The sequence below is a fragment of the Cervus elaphus genome, chromosome 12 (assembly GCF_910594005.1).
Source record: "Cervus elaphus chromosome 12, mCerEla1.1, whole genome shotgun sequence".
NCBI lineage: Eukaryota > Metazoa > Chordata > Mammalia > Artiodactyla > Cervidae > Cervus > Cervus elaphus.
This window is the reverse complement of record NC_057826.1, coordinates 5,972,061-5,993,881: the sequence shown is the minus strand read 5'-3', so window position 1 is coordinate 5,993,881 and position 21,821 is coordinate 5,972,061. Positions and strand designations below refer to the sequence as shown.

At 42.2% G+C, this 21,821-nt stretch overlaps 1 protein-coding gene across 1 annotated transcript in view; it reads left to right on the top strand.

Annotated features, from left to right (window-relative positions):
• The window catches only part of LOC122705049 (collagen alpha-1(I) chain-like), a 97,608-nt gene that overhangs the window by 75,353 nt on the left and 434 nt on the right, over nucleotides 1-21,821 (top strand). The window lies entirely within an intron of this gene.

Here is a 21,821-nt window from a genome sequence, read left to right as displayed (position 1 = left end):
ATTATTATAGAGAGTCAAATAGAAAGAGTGGGCATAATTTTGCTTTAGGAACTTTAGCTTCACATCACATTATTTGCCCTTTAGCTGAATATATCTGGCAAATTATTTATTAGGAAACAAGTTACTTGAATATTCTGAGTTTATAGCATATCCTTTGATGCATGTGAATTCTGTGTGGGGACTCTTCATTCCTGCTTAAAACAAATTAATAACTGTATTTCAGATACACTGCAGAGAAAAATCTGTTTAGCCCCATATTAATGATTATCTCTGTGCTCAGGTTTATTTAGGGAGTTTGGGGGTTGTGAAGTGGTTTTCTTCTTTACAGCTCAGTAAGGAGTTAGAACTAGAGCTAATCTCAAATGCCACTTACTTTCCAAGTCTTTCAGATACTCCCAATCAAATATTCCCTTTCTTTTCTGCCTGTATATAATTGTGTTGATACCTCCAGTTATGGCATTTATGACCTTCTGCCTTCAATTATTCATTTATCCTTCTTCCTTGTCTTCCGGTCTCCTAAGGAACATGCGGGCAAGGACTTGGACTCATTCGTTTCTGAATTCCCTGAAGCTGTAGTCTCGAGCCCCATGCTTCATACGGGCTCACTTGGTAACTGCTGTTGCTCCAGTGAGGGGAGCTCCAGGCAAGAGTCGATGGAGACCCCTCTGCTTGTATCCATAGAGGAGAGGAAAGCTGAGGATCTGGGCCTTGATTATTAAGGAAGGAAGAAAAAAAAAGGCGTGTCATAATTCTTTCTATAAAAAACAGCATTGACCGAATAACTGATAAGCTTAAAACTGGCATATTAAAAAATGCCCCTGTCTTATTGTTCGTTGATGAGTGATGCTTTCTGCTGAGGACAAGATAAGGACAGATAACTTCTGATAGAAGATGAAAGGGTTCCCTCTTTACTTTTCCTTCTTTTTCTTTTTTGTCAAATCTTGGCAGGTATTTGAGTCCTGAATGAAGAAGGGAGAAGGGATCAGAGATTAAAACTGTATAGGTTTCTGGATAGCAAAAGGTGACTTTTCATTGTGTCTTAATGGGACCATTTTAACAATGTCAAAATGTGCTGCTTTGGTTAAAACCCCCATCTGTTGCTTTCTATAATGTATTTCTATGAACTCAAGAATGTCAAAGCTGGTCCCACCTAAATTAACCCTACCTCGTTTTATGAGTTTTTGAAAACATTTTTGTGAAGTATTTTGTTGATTTTTTTTTGGGGGGGGAGGGTGGGATGGACAGAAAGAAAGGAGCTTAGATATGGGGAGTCCATCCTTTTCCATAAAGATGTCTGATTGGATGCCCAGGGAAACTAAGTGGCTTGCCTGTATCAGTGGAACGTTTAGGAGTTAAGTCATGATTTATTTCCTACCACTTATCCGGATCCTCCTTCACTTATACCTTATTTCGTTTGTATTTCACATGTTTATCTGCTGCTTCGTAATCTCCTCTAATGTGTATATTTTGTTTATGGAACTATAATGTACACGGTTTAGGGACTCGGATCATATCTTGACTTCTTTTGGCCTCTTACAACCAAGCCCAAGTCTTTGAACATTATTATTCACAGTAGGCCCTCCTTTCAGGATTAATGATTGCTGGAGGCAGCATTTGTTTGCCCAAATTACTGTGGATGAAGAAATTGAGTGAGAGGTGGAAAGCTCCACCAAAATGAAAAAGAAGAAAAATCAGAAGCACCGCAAATAAGCCTAAAGATTGTTTTTAAAACTGAGAAGATTTTTTTGTGTTGTTCTTACTGTTTTTGAAATTGGACTAATGGTAGCAGGAATAAAAGGATGCAGATAAACTAAATTGCTCTAAATAGCTGCAGTTCAGAGCAGTCCTAGGGAAATGCCTTCAAAGAGTGCTTAGAAACTGGGAAGAAATTAGTCTTTCCTGCTGCTTCTGCCCAGAGGGGTGGGATGGGGGGATTAGGAAAGAAAATGGGAAGACCACAGTGGCCCTCGAGCCTCTTCCGCTGTACTGCTGTTTAGCAAAGGCGTGACTCTTAGCAAAATTTCAGAATCATCACAGGTTACAAAGAAGACACCACTAAGAATTCACAGCCCTTTGGGGGCCTAACTGCAGTGAACCTGATAAATAATTGAGGTAGTCAGAAGTGCCTGGGTATCGGAGACTCTGAGCGTTTTCATCTTTTCCTTTAATATTATCCCTGGCCTCCTTTCCATCTGATTAAAATCTCCCCCCTCACCTGCTTCCCTCTCTGTCTCTCTCCATCTCTTCTCTGTCTCTGTCTCTATTTTGCTGCCTCTGTCTCTAGCTCTCTTCTGTCAAGAAACTCCCTTGTTTTATCTCTCTTGGCCACATTACTCTTTCAATAACTTACAAATATAACTGGAAGTAAGGAGCATCATTTATTTCGGTGATGGTTAAGTCTCTCCATTGGATGGTGCTCAGCACCACTGCTTAAGTTTTGCCTCAATAATAAGTCACAGGTCTTCCCCCCCTCCCCCCACATTTTAGGGCTAATAGAACCATGTTATATATTTGAAAACGAATGTAGTGTACAAGTAATCTAATGTCAGACATAATTTTGATAGTAATTTCAGTTAAATTAAGAAGTCATAAAAATATTTGCTCAGTGAAACACAAAACTGTCTGAATGGACACTACCTTGCCAATATTCTGATGTAGGGTCCAAGTTATTGCCTGCCTGTGGACCCACTCACTGGATTAATCTTGTTTTCCTTCCCCTAATGCATCAACTCTGATTTCTAGTTTCTTATATTGAAATAAAAGCATTAGGCGTGTGGGGAATAACCTGAGTGTAGAATCATTTCAGATTCTTAAGATTCTATCCTCACCTTACTTCCATGAGCCCTAATTTGCTAGAAACTTTGACTAACTTGTCTTTCAGGAATGTTTCTAAGCCACTTAAGTAGTTTTACATACAATGAATAGCTCTTTTTTGCTTCCCTATTTTATTGCATTGTACATTTTTTTCTAATTAATTATAATGCAGAGTTTGCATAATCCCTAATTATTAGAGAAATGCAAATTAAAACTCATTCCAGTCAGAATGGTTGCCATCAAAAAGCCTATAAATAAATGCTGGAGAGGGGATAGAGAGAAGGGAACCCTCCTGCACTGTGGGCGGGAATGTAAATTGGTGCAGCCACTGTGAAGAACTCTAGGCAATTCCTTAAAAATCTGAAAACAAACCTACTATACGATCCAGCAATCCCATTCCTGGACATGTGTCCAGAAAAGACGAAAACGGTGATTCATAAAGATACACGCCCCACAGTGTTCATAGCAACACTGTTTATAATGGAAGCTGCTTAAATATTAATCAACAGATGAATGGATAAAGAAGTTGTGCTATAAACATACAATAGAATATTACTTAGCCGTGTAAAAGAATGAAATAATGGCATTTGTAGCAACATGGATGGGCCTAGAGATTATCATACTAAAGTGTGATAAGTAAAGTAAGTCAAATAGAGGACAAATATATATTGCTTACATGTGGAACCTGAAAATAGATACAAATGAACTTATTTACAAAACAGAAGTAGGCTCACAGACTTAGAAAACAAATTTATGGCTGCCAAAGGGGAAGTGGGAGTATAAATTAGGAGGATGGGATCAACATATGCACACTACTATATTTAAAATAGATAACTAACAAGGGCCTACTATATAGCACAGGGAACTACACTCACTGTGTTTTAATAACCTTGAGGGAAAATAATCTGATGGGTGGATTCTTGGAACTGCTGGGGACATGACCATGGCACCTGGGAAAAGAACATTTTCAGTTCCAAGAGTGAGAAATCCTTTTGGGGAGTTCTAGAAGCTGAAATTAGGTTTAAAGTGGATGTCGAGAAGAAAAACCTTCCTTCAGTTTACAAACAAGTCTGCTTTGCAGTCTTGCTCTAAGAGTTGGATGTAAGTGAGCTGTTTTTAATCACCTTGTCTTACGATTAGTTTGGGCATATATTTCTTTTCCACTGTGTTATGAATCATCAAACTGAGCGTATCTCTGTATTAGTTTGCTTGGACTGATGCTACGAAGTACCACATACTGGGTGGCTTAAACAACAGAAATTTATTTTTTCATCACTCTGGAGGTTAGAAATCCAAATTCAAGGCAGGGTTCTGAGGCTTCCCTTCCTGGCTTGTAGGTGGTCGTTTTCTCCCTGTGTCCTCCTGGCCTTCCTTCTGGGTGTGTCCATGTCCTATAATCTCTTCTTACAAGGATACCAGTCATATTGGATTAGGGCCCACTGTAATGACCTCATTTTAACTCAGTGCCTCTTTAAGGTCCTCATGTCACATTCTGAGGTCCTAGGAATTAGAACTTTGACATTTGAGTTTCAAAGGACACAGTTCAGTTCATAACAATCCATTACCAGTTGGGTAGTGAGCATTTGACGATGAATGAATGAATGGATTTTTGTTTTGTTCTTTGGTTTTGGCAACATGAGGGATCCTAGTTCCCTGACCAGGGATAGAAACCATGCCCCTGCAATGAAGCACAGAGTCTTAACCACTGGACCGCCAGGGAGGTCCTACAAATGAATTATTTATTCATATTTCTGCTGCTTGAAGAATTAGCAATTCTAGCAATACATGTGAGTTATTGATAAATTTCTTAAATTTGTTATGTTTCTGTTACCCTGAAGATACGCTTAGGAAGTAAAGTCCCAAGGTGACGTTCATATTTATTCAGTAACTCTTCACCAGTCTTCACGGAGGAAGGTTCTCTCATCATGTGAAGAGGCCCTGCCATCAGCGGGTATGTCCCAAACATTCGCAGGCCCCTGAGCAAGGGTTGGATAGAGGCCTGCCACAGATCTCATCTTTGAAAAGTTATCTCGTATTAAGGTTGTTCATAAAGTCTGTACAGTCCTCCTACCTCGGACCTGTGATTGATCTGTCTTTCAGAATGTCCTGGAAGGCCAGGCAGGTTTGACTTTAGAAGTCTGACTCCACCAGTGCTGCGTGGAAAGGAGCAGAAGAGAGAGTTGGTCCCAAGCCTCTTCTGTTCCCACAGGGGTCCCATCCTGAACCACAGGGGGCTTGGCCCCCGCCTACCAGCTCTGCACTCTCCTCCCCCAGGGCAGCAAGCCACAGCTGGAGGTGTCAGAACCTCGAGAGGACAGACCCCTGAGCGAATCACCCAGCCCGGGGAGAAGGCCTGGGGCAGGGAGTTCTGGACCTCGGCTACAAAGAGCGCGGCTTGGCAGGTGCCGCCCAGCCTTCAGGCGGGCATGGTGTTTGGCCCCTGCGCTCCTTGCCCTGATGGTCGTGGTCTGAGCGTGGTTCTCTGATCAGCTTCAGCGCCTTCAGGACCTCACAGTAGCTTTGAGATTATCCTCATACTCTGGCTTCCTTGAAGCGTGAGCAGGAGAGTCCGGCAATCAGAACTTTCTGAGAAAACACCAGGGTCAGAGCTTGTGTGTTATTCGCTGAGTCGTGTGTGACTCTTTTCCACCCCATGGACTGTAGCCCGCCCACCAGGCTCCCTGTCCCTGGAATTCCTCAGGCAAGAATACTGGAGTGGGTAGCCTATCCCTTATCCAGGGGATCTTCTCGACCCAGGGATCGAACCCAGGTTTCCTGCAGGGCAGGTGGATTCTTTACCCTCTGAGCCACCAGGCAAGCCCAGGGTCAAGGCTTAGCCACGTTCAAAGGAAGCAGACAGAGGTGGTTGTTTCACGTGGGAATTCACTTCATTACATCCTGACGCTAAACACCCACAGTTTCTGCACCTGTGAAGTCTCCCCCAAAGACCGGTTCGCTCCTTGTGAGGAGATTCAGGTCTGGACACGTGTGACAGATTTTGGGTAAAGGCAGGAAGCGGGGTGCCCCCCTCGCCTGCAGGGAGCCGGGGCAGAGGTGCACACCTGCACCCTCGTGAGATGGCCTGACCCCTCGTGGATGCCAAACCTGACCATAGGAGCCACTCGTGGGGCACCGGGTCATGAAAAGCCGTGTTTTCAGAATTACCTATGGTGACTTACCGGGCTATGTTCATAAGCTTCAGGAAAAAATGTTAAAAAGCCAATGCTTTTCTTCACCACACAGAATACTTTATAGCGAGGGACCCATTGACTTGCTTGGGAACAGTGGGTGGTCTGCACCTTTCCCGGTGGAAGGGACAGCCTCCCAAGCAGGGTGACAGGCTTCAGGGCTCGCGATAAAAGTCGGGGGGAGCTTTCTAATGAATGACGGGGGAGAGCTTTCTAATGAATGGCGTGGTATCTTTATGCCGCATGAGTACCTCGCTTTGTCTTCCAGATTCTTCAGGGAGAGCCGTGTTGCTTTTATTTATTCATTATGTATGCAGCGTCTATTTCCAAAGAGAATTGGAGACATGATAAAATGGAAGCGGGGCAGTCTTGGGGGTTTCTCTGAAACAGGACGTTTGCGGCAACAATTCAGACATTTGCAGGTTGGAGGTGTTTTTCTCCCCCTGGCTCATCCTGTTGATAAAACTGCCTCTTTTGCTTCATCCTTACTTCCCCTCCCCCCAGACTTCTTTCCCTTCCAGGCTGTACAGCGTCAGGTCCTCCGTTTTCATCTTTACTTTCCTTCTCCCTGCCTGTGCTAGTGCATTTAGTTGCAGTCTTTCCATTGCCCTTAGAATAAAAATCCAAGTAGTTTATCAAAGCCTCAAGGCCTTGTGTGTCCAGGCCCTTCAGAACCCTTGGCCCCCTTACGCACCCCATTCTTCCCCAAAGCGTCCCCAGCTACACTGGTCTTGGACTTTCCGGGAAAGAGCAGTCTTCTTCCCTTCTGACTTTGCCCCTGCTCACACTCAGAGCTGCCTGCTGGGTTAGCCTCTGCTCTGCCTGGCCCCAGGTCCCCCGCGGGTATCGACTGCTCATTTTGGGAAATCCCGTCCTCCAAGATGCCACCCACGTGCGCCATATTTAAGTCCCCACTCACAGCCCCCCAGTATTATCATACTTCTTTATGTCCTTCAGGACATCGCTTGTAATTTTATTATTTCCAGTCTCAGGTTTGTAGTTGTTATTTGATATTTCTTTTCCGTCTTGCTTTTGAAATATATCACCTTTCTCACTGTAGGGACTTTATCTGTTGTGTTCATCTTTGTATCCCAAGGACCTTGAGCTGTGTCTGGCACAGAATAGCCACTCAACACTTGTTTGATGAATGAATGAATGAGAAACACTAGCTTTAGGAGAAAGTCTGTACACTCCACTTGATTTAGAATGTCTGCCAAGGATATTTGGATTTCTAGAGAGGGTAACATTCTAGTCCAAAGAAAGTGGCTTATAATTGTGAAATTGTGTCAGGAAGCTGGTGTAAAAAGGTTTTTAAGGAAACAGGGGTCCATTGGGAAACCATGTCACATTAAGTGGCTGCCCACCCACGAGTCTTCTTCCTTGATCTGTTTCTTGAGTGTTTTGTCTAAGAGAACAGACCTGCCATTTAGATGTAATACTTTAGGAGTTAAAACTTGTTAGACCCACCACAATACTCCCAAGGACCAGGGGCCCCTGCATTTCAGTCAAGTGTGAAAGTGTAGCTAAGGAAGGAATAAGTAATACGATCTGATTTCAAACACGTGATGCTCTGCTTCCCATTCATGGTCTTTAAAATCTGCTTTATCATCCCAAACTTCACAGTACTCTCCAGTATATGGGATTTTAGTTTTATTTGCAAGGGAAGATAGGAACTCTTTTCTGAACAACTATAAAGTAGCTGAGACAAAGATGAAAAGCCAGTCAAAACTTTCTTTTCATGTGACTCGTGTGTGTGTGTGTGTGTCTGTGTGTGTTTTACTGAGATCATCTTACAGCTTTGTTGCCTCTCTCTGGTGCCAGCTCTGTGCTCATGGGCCTGGGTGACATGGACTAAGTCAGACTGTGGCTTGCTTTCCTTAAAAAAAGAAAAGAAATGTTACCAGGTTTTCCTATTTTTTTTTTCTTTCCTCTTCTTTTGGTGGAAGCTCTTTTATTTTTATTTATTTATTTATTTAAACAAAGACTAAAGTGTTTGAAATTGTTTGGCAGCATATACTTTAGAGAATACAAGCTTTTTGCATGTGGGGTAAAGTTGGAAACCTGCAGAGTTTATAAATGAAAGCAGGACTCTGACTGTGTGTAAACCTATAAAAGGATCTGCTTGTATGTTTCAATTGCTAAGAACTGGGGGGGGGGGGGGGGGGGCATATTTCAAAATTCATTCAGATGAGAAAGGCCACCAGTATAGATTTTTTATAAGTAGCTTTCAAAATTTGTTGTGTAGGTTTTTTATTATTGTTGCTTTTTTATGAACTGTTTCTTATCTGAATTCTGTAGCCATAATGAACATGGTATTGATGCCTCTCATCTGAGGTTTTATTTTATGTCTCAGAAATCCCTTGATTTAATCTTAGCCCCTCTCTGAATGTGATCCAGGGTCAGGGCAAGGTAGACTGTCCTTGAGAGAAGGAGAGGGTCAAGGATAAGAAATAATCGTCTTTCTTCTGTTTCTTGTCCCTTCTCATCTCCCAAATCCAGAAACAGTCTCCTGAACATAGCCTGACACTTCTGCATGACAGGTATTCTGAAGATGAGAAAGTGCATTGTAAAGCCTATTTATTCAGTGAGGGAATTTTACGCCATTTACATTCAGAGTCATTCCTTTCATACGGAAATAGGCTTAAGCAATGAATGTTTCATTTTTTTAGGCTCAAAAAAAGATAACTTACCTGGAAATACACACTATGTAATTTCATTTCACGTGCCTAATTGATATCATGCCTGAAATCTGCATTCTCCTTGTGAAGGAGACATGAGATTTTGTCTCATTATATCTATCACATATGGGGTGCAGTATGTTGGTGTGAAAATAGGCCATGTTTATATTTTTGGATTCAGCTTATTTTTTCCATAAGTGTTTTTATAGCTCTCAAACTGGCCTATTTCGTGGTGATTCTAACTATGTGAAGTGGTAAAGTGATGCACAATTAAAACACAGTTGAACTGTCACACCGAATGTATGTAAATATTTATAAGCTGTTGGTATATATGTGCACAAACACATATTTGCTATAGACTGTAAAGACTTACCTGCATTCAGATCATCACCATTTTAGAACTGAGGTGTTAAGTAGCTAGCGTGCTCAAACATGCCTTTCATCAAACAGAGTTTGTAGTTATAGATCACACTGATCTTATGTGAGTGGTACTCTTGCTGAAGAAGAGCAGAGAATTTGATGTCATTTTGTAAAACAAGTACAGTGCTGTAGTAATTACAATTATTTTCCACTTGCGTGGTCTGTGTCTTTTCCTAAAGTCATTTAGTTCTTTTGTGTTTGGGGACTATTTATCCATCAATCTCTCCAGCTAGGTTAGTGTAGCGTAAAACTCTTGAAGCCAGTTCTGAAATATTATCTCCACGATTCCTTACGGGACCTCAGATTGAAGATGTGGAAGAGTTTTTACAGACTGCTTCTTCAAACAAAGTAGTCATCTGAAGGTCACCCTTTGATATGTCCATTTATTCTGCAGACACTTCTTGAATGCCTGCACGTGCTGCTGTAGACTCTGGGGAGGCAATAGTGAGCATGAGCAGACCATCCTGCAACTGTGTGGAGTTTACAGGGAGACAGAACACAGCTTAGGAGCAAGGCCTTGCAGACCACGCCTGAGGTCAAGTCCATCCGTGTCTCTTTTCTGCTGATCTGCGTTGGAGAAGCTACTTATTAATAGCTTGCAGCCACTCCCTCTGTGGGGATCATAGCAGTAGAAAATGCATTGTTTTATTGCGAGTGGAGGTGTAAAGAGACTGAAGGTTAATGCCATCTTTGAGGAGAATGGGAGAGGGTGCCTTCCAGAGAAGTATGAATACAGTAAAATTGCTAGATGGGGCCATGGGCTTCTCTCAAGTTGCAGCACATGGGCTTTTTGAGCTGTGGCATGCGGGCTTTGTTGCTCCACGGCATATGGGATCTTAGTTCTCCTACCAGGAATCGAACCTGACTCTCTTGCATTGAAAGTCAGATTCTTAGCCACTGGATGACCAGGAAAGTCCCTGGGATTTCTTCTTTAAGATAGACATAGCCTCTGGTGTTAAGTGACTTTCTTGGATGGGAATCTGAAAGTCAGGGCAGACATGGGAGTCAAGTGTTTGCTTGATTGGTGTCATGAAAGAATCGAGGACAAGAGAACCTGGGGTGTTGGCAGAGGAGGTTTTTAAATGAGAGATTGTATATCCTAAACTGGGAAGGAGAGAAATGTGGTGTCGTGGGTGGGGCACTGATGTATTTTAGCCAGGAAAACTGAGTTGCATATCCCAGTTCTATTTCTGGGATATGCTATTATTTGAATGGGTAGAAGTCACCGATTTCTCCAAGCTTGTTTCCTCATTTGTAAATTAGTGATGACTTATTTCTCAGGCCTCTGTAAGGTATTTCACGAGACTAGTAGTAGGTAGCTATCAGTAGGTATTAGAATATTTAGCTGAATCTGAACTCAAGTTGGCTATATACGGGAGCCTAGTGGTGAATAATGTGGGTAGAGTTATTTGCTTATTCCTTCTTTTGAACTATCAGGAACTGTTTAAAATTGAAGCCCGAATCTTTTGTTCTAGCACTGCACAGCTTGCCTTCGGAAAAAGAGAGAGGCAGGACTGAGGAAAACAGGCAAATTCTCATTCTCATCCGCTCCTCCAGGTCAATGCTGGCAGATTGCACTTGGGGGACAGTATGGGAAGGAGCACACATATTCAGAAGGAGCGCTGCGTGCTGAGTTCCCCGGGGGACGGAGGGGGAAGCCTTTTAGATTCCCTGGTGTCCGGTGCTTTTATGGGATTGTCTGAACACAGCCTCTTGTAGAGTAAAGGAAGACAGAGCAAGGATTTTCCCTAAAAGTACTGTTTGGTAGCTTACATTTCCCACTTTCTACAGATGTTTTCACTTGGAATTCAAGGAACTCAGGACACCTACAACATTTCATTTGCAGAGTGTACATAATGTGGCTGTATGACAGACAGTTGTCAATTACTTTATCATTTCAATGGCTTTTCCTGCAGCACGTGCGTGCATGTGCGCTAAGTCACTTCAGTCATGTGAGACTCTTTGCGACCCCGTGGACTGTAGCCCACCAGGCTTCTCGGTCCATGGGATTCTCCAGGCAAGGATACTGGGGTCGGTGGCCATGCCTTCCTCCAGGGGATCTTCCTGACCTAGGGATCAAATCCACGTCTCTTACGTTTCCTATAGTGATCCCACATAAAGATTTTCCCAAACTGTAGAATGTAGTGGGGACAAATTTAGGACTCTTGGATATGAAGGGGGCAAGGAGCTTCCCTGCTTGCTCAAACAGGAAAGAATCTGCAATGCAGGAGACTCGGGTTTGATCCCCGGATGGGGAAGGTCCCCTGGAGGAGGAAATGGCAAGCCACTCCAATATTCTTGCCTGGAGAATTCCATGGGCAGAGGAGCCTTGTGGGCTGCAGTCCATGGGGTCGCAAAGAGTCAGACACGACTGAGCAACTAACACACAAGGAGACTTTGCTGTCTGTCTTGCTGCCAACTTATCAGTAGCCACTTGTCCTTCAGTGCCTCCAATCCTTGGCTCCTTGCTGCTGCTCATCAGCTGGGCAGCCCTTGATTTCCCATTCCTGCTAAGCACTGAAGTCAGGTAGGGAGAGCAGTAATGGGCCCCCTGGTGTAATTATCCTTTACTTATGTACCAGTGCTGCTAGCAAGTGGTACCCACTTAAATGCCAGGCTGCTGCTAGCTTTGTAAATTTCAGCACTGAGGAGGGGCTTTAGATTTGCAGGAAGGTGGGTCCTGGTTTCAACACCACTGTAACACCATTCATAAATACCTGAAGCTTGCATTTTCATGTAAAAAATTGATCATACTGATTTTCTGTGCTGTCTGTGTGGCTTCAGGCAAGTTATGTCATCTCCGTGGACTTTATTTGAGGTTGATAAAAATATCTCTGATGGGTTGTTGTGGGATTAGATAAAATGAAACATATTAAAATGCATTGGCTATTAAAGAGTCTATGTTTTGTTTTTAGTCGCTAGGTAGTATCTGACTCCTTTGCAACCCCATGGACTGTATGTAGCCTGCCAGGCTGCTCTGTCCATGGGATTCTCCAGACAAGAACACTGAAGTGGGGCACCATGCCCTCCTCCAGGGGGTCTTCCTGACCCAGAGATGGAACCTGTGTCTCCTGCATTGGTAGGCAGATTCCTTACCACTGAGCCACCTGGGAAGCCCCATAAAGAGCCTACACAAAGAGTTATTTGATCTGACATGAACCTTTACTCACTCAATAGCCAAGGGGCATGTCATAGCTATCTGGTAACCAGCTCCATGCCTGGCAGGGAATGGATGTTTCCTGAGTATTTCCTAAGCTGTACTTGCTGCTGGTCAGAGCATGATGAGCCTTATCTTCCATTCCGAGCAATGCATATCAAGAAAGGCATTACCAATGAAGGCATCAGCATTGCTGAGATCCTGGAACACATGAAATAGAAGTGACATTTACACGGGGAAAGGAGACAAGCTCAGAGACACAATAAAAGTCTTCACATATTTGTAAGGTTAATGTATGGAACGGTGTATGTGTAGATAGGAAAGAACTATGGTAAAAATAGGGAATGAAAGCCAGAGGAAGATAAAACTTGAATTCAAAAGAAGCTCCTCTCTACTAAATTAGGGACAAAAGCTCCCTGAAACAAGGGTTTTTTGTTAGTTTTCAAAATGTTTATAATAGAAATGGTACACTGAAGGCATGTTTTCCATATGTTAGATAAAATCCTCTGATTTATAGTCCTACAGCCACCATAAGATTAGCATCATCGCTTTCCCCATCTTGCATGTGAGTCAACGAGGGCATAGGGAAATGAAGTAATGTGCCCAAGTTAGCACAGCTGGTCTGGAAAAGCTGTCCAAGTCAGCTGCCCCCAGAGACAGGCTCTCTCTCTTACATTGGGTTGGCCAAGAAGTTTGTTCAAGCTCTTCCATAGGATATAACAAACTTTTTGGTCAACCCAATGCAATCTCTACCTTTCTGAATCACTGTGTGCTTTTGGTTTACTTCATATGCATTACATTTAGTGTTCTCAGCAATTCCCATCGCTTATTATCTCCTTATGACATAAAAAAGCCATGTTGAAACAGGTTAAGTGTCCACTGTCCTTCCCTTAATAGAAGTGGCTGAGCTGTTGTTTCTTGTTGTCCAGTCACTAACTTCTATCTGACTCTTTTTGACCTGATGGAATGAACCTCACCAGGTTCCTCCGTCCTCCACTGTCCCTGGGAGTCTGCCCCAGTTCGTGTCCATTGCGTTGGTGATGCCATCCAATCATCTCATCCTCTGTCGTCCCCTTCTCCTCCTGCCCTCAATCCTTCCCAGCATCAGGATCTTTTCCAATGAGTCAACTCTTCGTATCAGGTGGCCAAAGTATCGGGGTTTCAGCTTCAGCACCAGTCCTTCCAATGAACACTCAGAACTGATCTCTTTTAGGATGGACTGGTTGGATCGCCTTGCAGTCCAAGGGACTCTCGAGAGTCTTCTCCAACACCACAGTTCAAAGGCATCAATTCTTCAGTGTTTTACCCTTCTTTATGTTTCAATTTACCCTTCTTTATGGTTCAAGTCTCACATTTCTGCATGACTCCTGGAAGAACCATAGCTTTGACTATATGGACCATCGTCAGCAAACTGATAGCTCTGCTTTTTAATATGCCATCTAGGTTTGTCTTAGCTTTCCTTCCAGGGAGCAAGCATCTTTTAATTTCATGCTTGCAGTCACCATCCACAGTGATCTTGGAGCCCAAGAAAACAAAATCTGTCACTGCTTCCACTTTTCCCCCATCTATTTGCCATGAAGTGATGGAACTGGGTGCCATGATCTTTGTTTTATGAATGCTGAGTTTCAAGCCAGCATTTTCACTCTCCTCTTTCACCCTCAACTAGAGGATCTTTAATTCCTCTTCACTTTCTGCCATTAGAGTGGTATCATCTGCATATCTGAGGTTATTTATATTTCTCCTGGCTATTTTGATTCCAGCTTGTGATTCATCCAGCCTGCTGGCATTTCACATGATATACTTTGCATAGAAGTTAAGTAAGCAGGGTGACCATATACAGCCTTGTCATACTCCTTTCCCAATCTGGAACCAGACTGTTTTTCCATGTCCGGTTCTAACTTGCTTCTTAGTTGCTTCTTGACCTGCATACAGGTTTCACAGGAGGCAGGTAAGGTGGTCTGGTATTCCCATCTCTTTAAGAATTTTCCACAGTTTGTTGTGATCCACACAGTCAAAGGCTTTAGTGTAGTCACTGAAACAGAAGTAGATGTTTTTTTCTGGAATTCTGTTGCTTTTTCTATGATCCAATGGATGTTGGAAATATGGTCTCTGGTTTCTCTACCTTTTCTAAATCCAGCTTGTAAGTCTGAAAGTTCTCAGTTCATGTACTGTTGAAGCCTGACTTGAAGGATTTTGAGTATAAACTTACCAGCATGTGGGATGAGCACAATTGTACTGTAGTCTAGACATTCTTTGACATTGCCTTTCTTTGGGATTGGAATGAAAAACTGACCTTTTCCAGTTCTGTGGCCCCTGCTGTTTTCCAAATTTCCTGACGTATTGAGGGCATCAGTTTCACAGCATCATCTTTCAGGATTATAAATAGCTCTTCTGGAATTCTGTCCTCTAAGTTTGTTCACAGAAATGCTAGTCCTAAGACCCACTTGACTTCACACTTCAGGTTGTCTGGCTCTAGGTGAGTGACCACACCCAGATAACACCCAGTTATCTGGGTCACGAAGACTCTTTTTATATGGTTCTTCTGTGTATTCTTTCCATCTCTTCTTAATCTCTTCTGCTTCTATTAGGTCCTTATCTTTTCTTTATCGTACCCATCCTTCCACAGAATGTTCCCTTGATATCTCCAACTTTCTGGAAATCTCTAGCCTTTCCCATTCTAGAATGGGAATTTTCCTATGTTTCTCTGCATTTTTCATTTAAGAAGGCCTTCTTATCGCTCCTTGCTATTCTCTGGAATTCTGAGCTGAGGTCAGATTAAGTTCTGGCTCCACTCAATCCTGACATCCTTTGGTCTTCCCAGGCCCCCACCTCACTTCTACCTCTCACTTGTTGGTTTGGTCTAGACACAAGAAAGACCAGTTGTCTCAACTTCCTGAAAGCAGTTTCTGATCAGTGCATGTCCGGGTGGTAGGACCCTGAAGTGATTGATCATCGGACCCATCTGGGGAAAGTTGACAAATGTCCCTGCCCAGACTTCGTTGAAGACCAGTCAAACCAGAATCTACAGGGGTAGGACCCAGAAACCTTAATGGTTCATCATCTTCCCCAAGTGTTTTTGATGACCCCTGGTGATGGGAAATCACTGGATCAGATGATGGGAAAATCTCTCCAAAAGATGAGTCTAAAAAATACCAGGTTTTTTTGTTTTTCCTGCCTGAACTATGAGATGCTTAGTATCTGAGCAAATGAATGAATGACTGAACTACCTCCCTTTAAAATGGGTTGAAAAGTGTATATTCATGAGCTATGGCAAGTTCCATCCTTTATGGACCATATGCTTTTTTTCCTCTTTTTTTTTCCCTATTGGTGATGCCTCAATGAAATTCTTCTCTGTTAGTGTCTGTTCACCACTGGGCTTATGAAATATCCTAAAGACTCAGTCTTGTAGCCCTCGATTATGCAGATTTATATGAACCCCGGCGATGGTCAGTGGGAGCTCCCCAGTGGATCGAGAGCAGCTAAATGGCAGTAATAAATGTGTCCTCAAAGTTTATGCATTTGAGCTTGTAACGTTGTAACTAGTTCTAAACTTATCCCTATTATTTAAACCAACTGCATTGAAATCCATGTGAGAACAACTCTTCAAATGTGTTAGAGAATTTTATGCTTGTCAGGAGAATAGTTTTCCTTCTTCTTTTTTTTTGGTCCAATTTTAATGTTTTCAATTCTAGACTGGCTGGAGCCAGAAAATTGTCAACTGTTTAAATAAAGTGTTTCCTTTCTTTCCTTCCCTCCTTTCACCCATTTTCCCTTCTTTCTCTCTCTTTGTTTTAGCGAAGAAAAATATTTGTCTAATGAGAAAAACTTCAAGGGGCTTGATTAAGCTTCAGTGAATGAGATGGAAAAATGGTTTCAAGTTAGGGGGTAGCTATTGTTGTATTTTTCTTCAAATTCCTCTGCTAATCCCTACATCTTGGCCAGCTAAGTATAGAACTCTCCTGATTGTTGTAGGGACAGTATTTATAACCTATCTAGAGGAATGTGGAAATGTGCACAAGATCTATAAATTGCTTTAGTGTTTCCAGATTGCAACAAAGACATTTGCAGTGTAGTTGGGCCTATGGATTCTGCACCTGTGTGTGTCTGATTTTTAAGCACAAACATAACTCCAGAAGCTCTAAATCCGATGTGCCCAGGGACACTTTTCTAGGAGAACTCCTTGTCAAGTTAGCTTTTTCACTGGTAGCATCACTTCAGGCACTGTGTTGTCTCTTGGCATGATCCATTCAGTGCCGAACCATTTAAGATTTCATTAGGTTTGGCCTGATGTCATTATACTGTGCAATCGGTGGTGCTTATTGACAATCCCTATTTTCTGTACTATGATTTTTATAGTCTGAGTTTATTGAGGGCTCCTGGAATACAAGCTCCTGGAATTAATTAAAAAAGGAAGAAAAAAAAAAAAAACCTTTGTAGGTAGCACTAGGAGAGAAACACTGTACAGAAAGCTTTGACCTGATTTATGTCTTTTAAACCTCAGTTTCTATGGAAAGAGTTAAATTAAAGGCGCCTGGGATAACTGCTGTTACTGTCATCTTTAACAGACAGTCAGGGCCAGGTTCTTGCTGTCTCCAAAGAGAACGGGTTGCATGTTGATTTATACTTAGGCTTTTGAAACTGTGTTTTCTGATTTAAATGAAAAGTTCTGTTTTTACCTAGCATCTTCCATTAAGTCTTTCTTCATAATCTCTCCTTTCTTGGAGAGGAGACACAGTCAGTGCAATATTCAAACAAACAGGAAAGATGAAAGAAGAAAAAGAAAAAGAACAAAAACCCACAACTTTTGCTCTCAGTATTTTAAAGTCATCTTGTAAAGCAGAATCTTTTCATATCCAACCATTATGAAGTGGCTAATGATTTTGAAACACAGGTTTGTTGCTTAGCTTCTAGAAATAGCACGGTCTCAGCGGGAAGCAGTCGGAGTTGGAGGAAAGTGGTGTGTGGTCCCAGCTCCGTTCCTCCTCTGAGCGGGCCTGGCTTCCCCCTCTGCATCCACGTTATGGCTGTCCCCGGGCAGAACTTCTGAAATCTCTTCTCCGGCTTGCACCCTCCTATCCTTCAGATCTTCACAAAGGCAATCCTCCTGCTGATACCTTCTTCCTGTTACCCCATGGACTAGATTAGAGCTTTTTATAAGGTCCCATAGTTCCCTGATGCCCTGAGGTTGGAAATCTTTACACAGCACCGTAATTCCTTGCTTATTCACCTCTCTCCCCTCATTATGTTTTTAAGACTCACAAAGTCAAAAACCGTATCAGCTCTGCGTGATGGTACACTCATTCCAGTGCTCCCCCCCTACCAAATATACTGGCTGAATAAATAAATGAAAAACATATTGTGTTTCTATGCTTTTTGGTATCCATGGCATGAAGCACTTTTAGGCTCTGTTTGTTAGAAAGTTGTCTTTAATTTACTCTATAAAACCAGAATAAAAATACTAAACTTTTAAGGTACTTGAAAGGTGGGCTAGGTCAGTGACTCTTAACTGAAGGCATTTTGCCTCCCCGGGGGACATACCTATACCTGGAGACGTCTCTGGACATTCCCAGCAGCTCCAGAGCAGAAGAATTATCTGGCTCAAAATTTGAATAGTGCTAATGTTGAGAAATCATGGAATAGCTGTCAGTACGGAGAACCTGGATGGTCAAAGCTGATTTTTATTTTACTCTACATTTTGGAGTTCACCTCTTTGGATATCACGAATCATAACAAGTACACCGAGAATAACAGTTTTATGTATTATGTCCTTGTCACATGTCTGGCCCCATACAGCTTTTCACAAATATTATCCTATTTAATCCTCTCAACAGTGCTGTTGAGTTAGGAACTATTTTATCCTCATTTTTCAAATAAGGAAACTAAGATTTAAAAGGTTTAAGTAATTTATCCAGCTCCTCGGGACCAGAGGTGGAGTGAGGACTCAGAGGCTATGCTTTTGACCATTATACTCTGCTACTGTCTCTATAAATTTAGTCTCTATCTTAGGATTTCTCTTAAGAAGTTTCCAAAACAGACTTCTCCGAAGAAGGATTTCGCCCCTTAGTATTTAGTAGGAGTTACAGCTGAAAATATGGAGATTTCAGCCTGCTTGACTTAAAAATCATTATTGCCTAGGTGGCTGCGATTTTACACATGCACTGATTTGAACAAAGATACAGTCTACTGGCTGACATAATGTATAGACTGTCGTTGATCCAAGAATTAGAACAAGTCTACCATGCACAGTTATTTTGTGGGATTCCCAAGAAGCACAAAGGAAGCCCTGAGAGTTTGTTTTCATTCAACATTGAACTTGTCATAGCTGATCAAGACAGTGTGATCTAGATGGGGTTTTTCTCCTGTTGAGGGGGATAAACAGTGACAGTTTGCCCCATGTAATCCCATTAGGAGCTTTCTTCAGGACCACATCCTCTTCTTATGTAATTATCCAAGAACCACTGATAAGTAAAGCACACCTGCCAGAGACCAAGACCTGGGGCAAAGGGTTGGCTGCTAGGGTTTTTCTTCTCCCCTTTCAGGGAACACGATTATAGCAAGTGGAATATTTGCCATTTGGATGCACAGTGAGGGCCCCCAGCTCCATTCCTGAATACTTTGTTGGCGCCCAATCATTATCACGGCTGTTGTTCAGTCGCTAAGTCATGTCCCACTCTTTGCGACCCCATGGACTGCAGCACGCCGGGCTCCTCTGTCCTGCCCTGTCTCCCAGAGTTTGCTCAAATTCACGTCCATGGAGTCAGTGAGGCTCTCTAGCCAACTCATCTTTTGTCGTCCCCTTCTCCTTTTGCCTTCAATCTTTCCCAGTATCAGGGTCTTTTCCAGTGAGTTGATGCTTCAATCATTGGTGCCTTGAGGCTATTCACGGATAAAGTTTCTAAACAAATCCTACCGTCTTCAGACATTGGTTTGCTGTTTCTAGGACCTTAAAACTGGGCTTGCAAATGCAGTGAAGAAGCATCTGTTATTTTTACATAAGAATTTGAAGACCCTGGGGAAGTTATATTTTTCTCCCTTGGAAAATTCTGTTCCTTGTGCATTACTTTCACACTTGGAAGGTTCCTGTGGAATCCTCAAAAATGTGTTAGATTCTATTCTTTTAGTCTCACTTTCCTACCTCTTTTGAAGAGGAAATGCTAATAGCACCAAACAGATTTTTGTTCTTAAATAAATCACACTTTATGAGAGTGTGTTCCTCTGATTACAAATAACTCTTTCAGCTCCTACTGGGTATTAGTGTCTTTCATTCAGACATACATCTCCAAGGATCTGTTGAAGCCAAGTGATATATTTGGTCATCGTGCTACTCTCCTTATAAGATGTCATTTACATATAAGATGTAATTTGAGACCATCTCCCCGGGACCAAAGTGATTAGTATGCCTTACGCTTTTACTCTTCTCAAATCACTTGACATGCTCTTGCATTTATTTTACATTTAATAAATTAAAGCATTTGGATGATTAAGAAAGACGGCACTGTGTTTAGAGCAGTGTTTCCCAAATTTCATTGTGCATGCCCTAGGCTCTTGCTAATGCAACACATTCTGTGTTTCCAGCCACTTCCCAGGTCAGGTTCATGTTGTTGGACCAAAGGCCACACTTGAGTAGCAGCTATGAGGGAATGTTGGGATGGTTTGATAATTTGAAACCTGAGCTAGGGATGGCATCAAGCTGATGGCATTGAATTCACTTTTCCCACACTACCCTTAGTTTTTTCTTTTTTTAGTTATTCAGTAAGCTTATAGGAAAATTTTTGCTAGAGGGGATTGCTCATGTTTCCTGTGACAAAACACATATTTGTAAATTTTAACAACTTAAATAATTCTTGATTTTTAATAAAGTATCACACCCATCCTTTTTGCCTGGAAAAAGACTCCCTCGACCAACCTCCTTTTTTTTTTAAGTTTTCTGAACAACTGAAAATGTATATTACCACTTCTGGTCAGCAAAGGCATTTTTCAGATGGCTCACAATCTTTTTAATGGTAGATCAAATTTAACATTCTGGACACTTGAATAGAGGTTACATTTTTTTTTTTTTCTTTTTCAACTATGGTTAAAAACATAAACAGCGGACTTCCCAAGTGGTGCTAATAGTAAAGAACCTGCCTACAATGCAGGAGACGTAAGACACGAGAGTTCGATCCCTGAGTCCGGACAATCCCCAGGAGAAGGACGTGGCAACCCACTCCAGTTTTCCTCCCTGGAGAATCCTGCCTGGACAGAGGAACCTGGCGGGCTACCGTCTATGGGCTTGCGAAGAGTTGAACACAACTGAAGTGACTTAGTTCTCATGCACATAAAGATAGCCAAGGAAACAGTTTCAAATGGTTCCTCTGTGCATTAGATACAAGCTGTCTCAATTACTGCACATTGGTGAGAATTAAACGACTTCGAGCCTGCCGTGTCCTGTCATGTTAGCTTATTTTATAGGGAAATCAAACCTGACACCTTTCAATTAACATCTCTACCTCTCTAATATAAAAATAGATGGAAGAGTTCTGGAGCAAGAAGGTTTGATTAGTATCTGCAGATTGCCTTTACTTCCCCAACTGTGTCTCCTGTCATTTCAAAGTTTGCTGAAAGTCCTTTTCTAGAAGCAGGAAAACACTCACAGATGGGAGGAAGGTTGCGTTGTTGAAAGATAATTTATTCCTAGTCATGAGCTTGTCAGCTCTCAAAGGAATCACAGTGGTGAGTTTCATCTGTACCTAGAGGCCTCAAAAGAGGGGATAAGTGGAAATGTGTCATGGACTGGAGTTTGGTCATTCTAGGTGGTAACTCAAGTGTGAGCTCTTTGGGAGGCAGACAGAGATGAGAGGAGGCAGGGAGTGGGGAGGGAAAGAGAAGTCCTCCATCTGCCTTCACACGTGCATCTGTAGTCACCTTTCAGCTGCCTCATCACAGTGTCAGATCAAAAGGATGCATCTTTATGTTTTACGTATAGTTGATACATATTCACGTGCTTAGTCGCTCAGTTGTGTCCAACTCTTTGCGACCCCATGGACTGTAGCCAGCCAGGCTGCTCTGTCCATGGTATTGTCCAAGCAAGAATACTGGAGTGGGTAGCCATTCCCTTCTCCAGGAGATCTCTCCCCCCACCCAGGGATAGAACTCGGTCTCCTGAATTGCAAGTGGATCCTTTACCGTAAGAGCCACCAAGGAAACCAGATGCAAAATGGGGACAAAATTGTCTAGAAAGATGCATCTTTTTCATTTATCACTTTTTTACTTGATAATTTTTTATTGAAACGTAAGTGATTTACAGTGTTTTAATTTCAGGTGTACCAATTCAGTTTTTTATATCTTAAAAAATGGCAAATGAAAAAGATGCATCTTTCCAAATAACTTTATCAGTCTCCATTTTGCATTTATTCATAACTGGAAAGGGTTTCACATTTTTCCACTTAAATTGTATTTTTTGCTCAGTCAGTCGTTTCATGGTGAAATATGACTGTGACCAGTTGCATTTATAAATAGTCATCCTTGATTCAGTAGATTCAGCCTCAGGCCTCTTATGCCTCTCTGTTTGGATATGCAAATAGA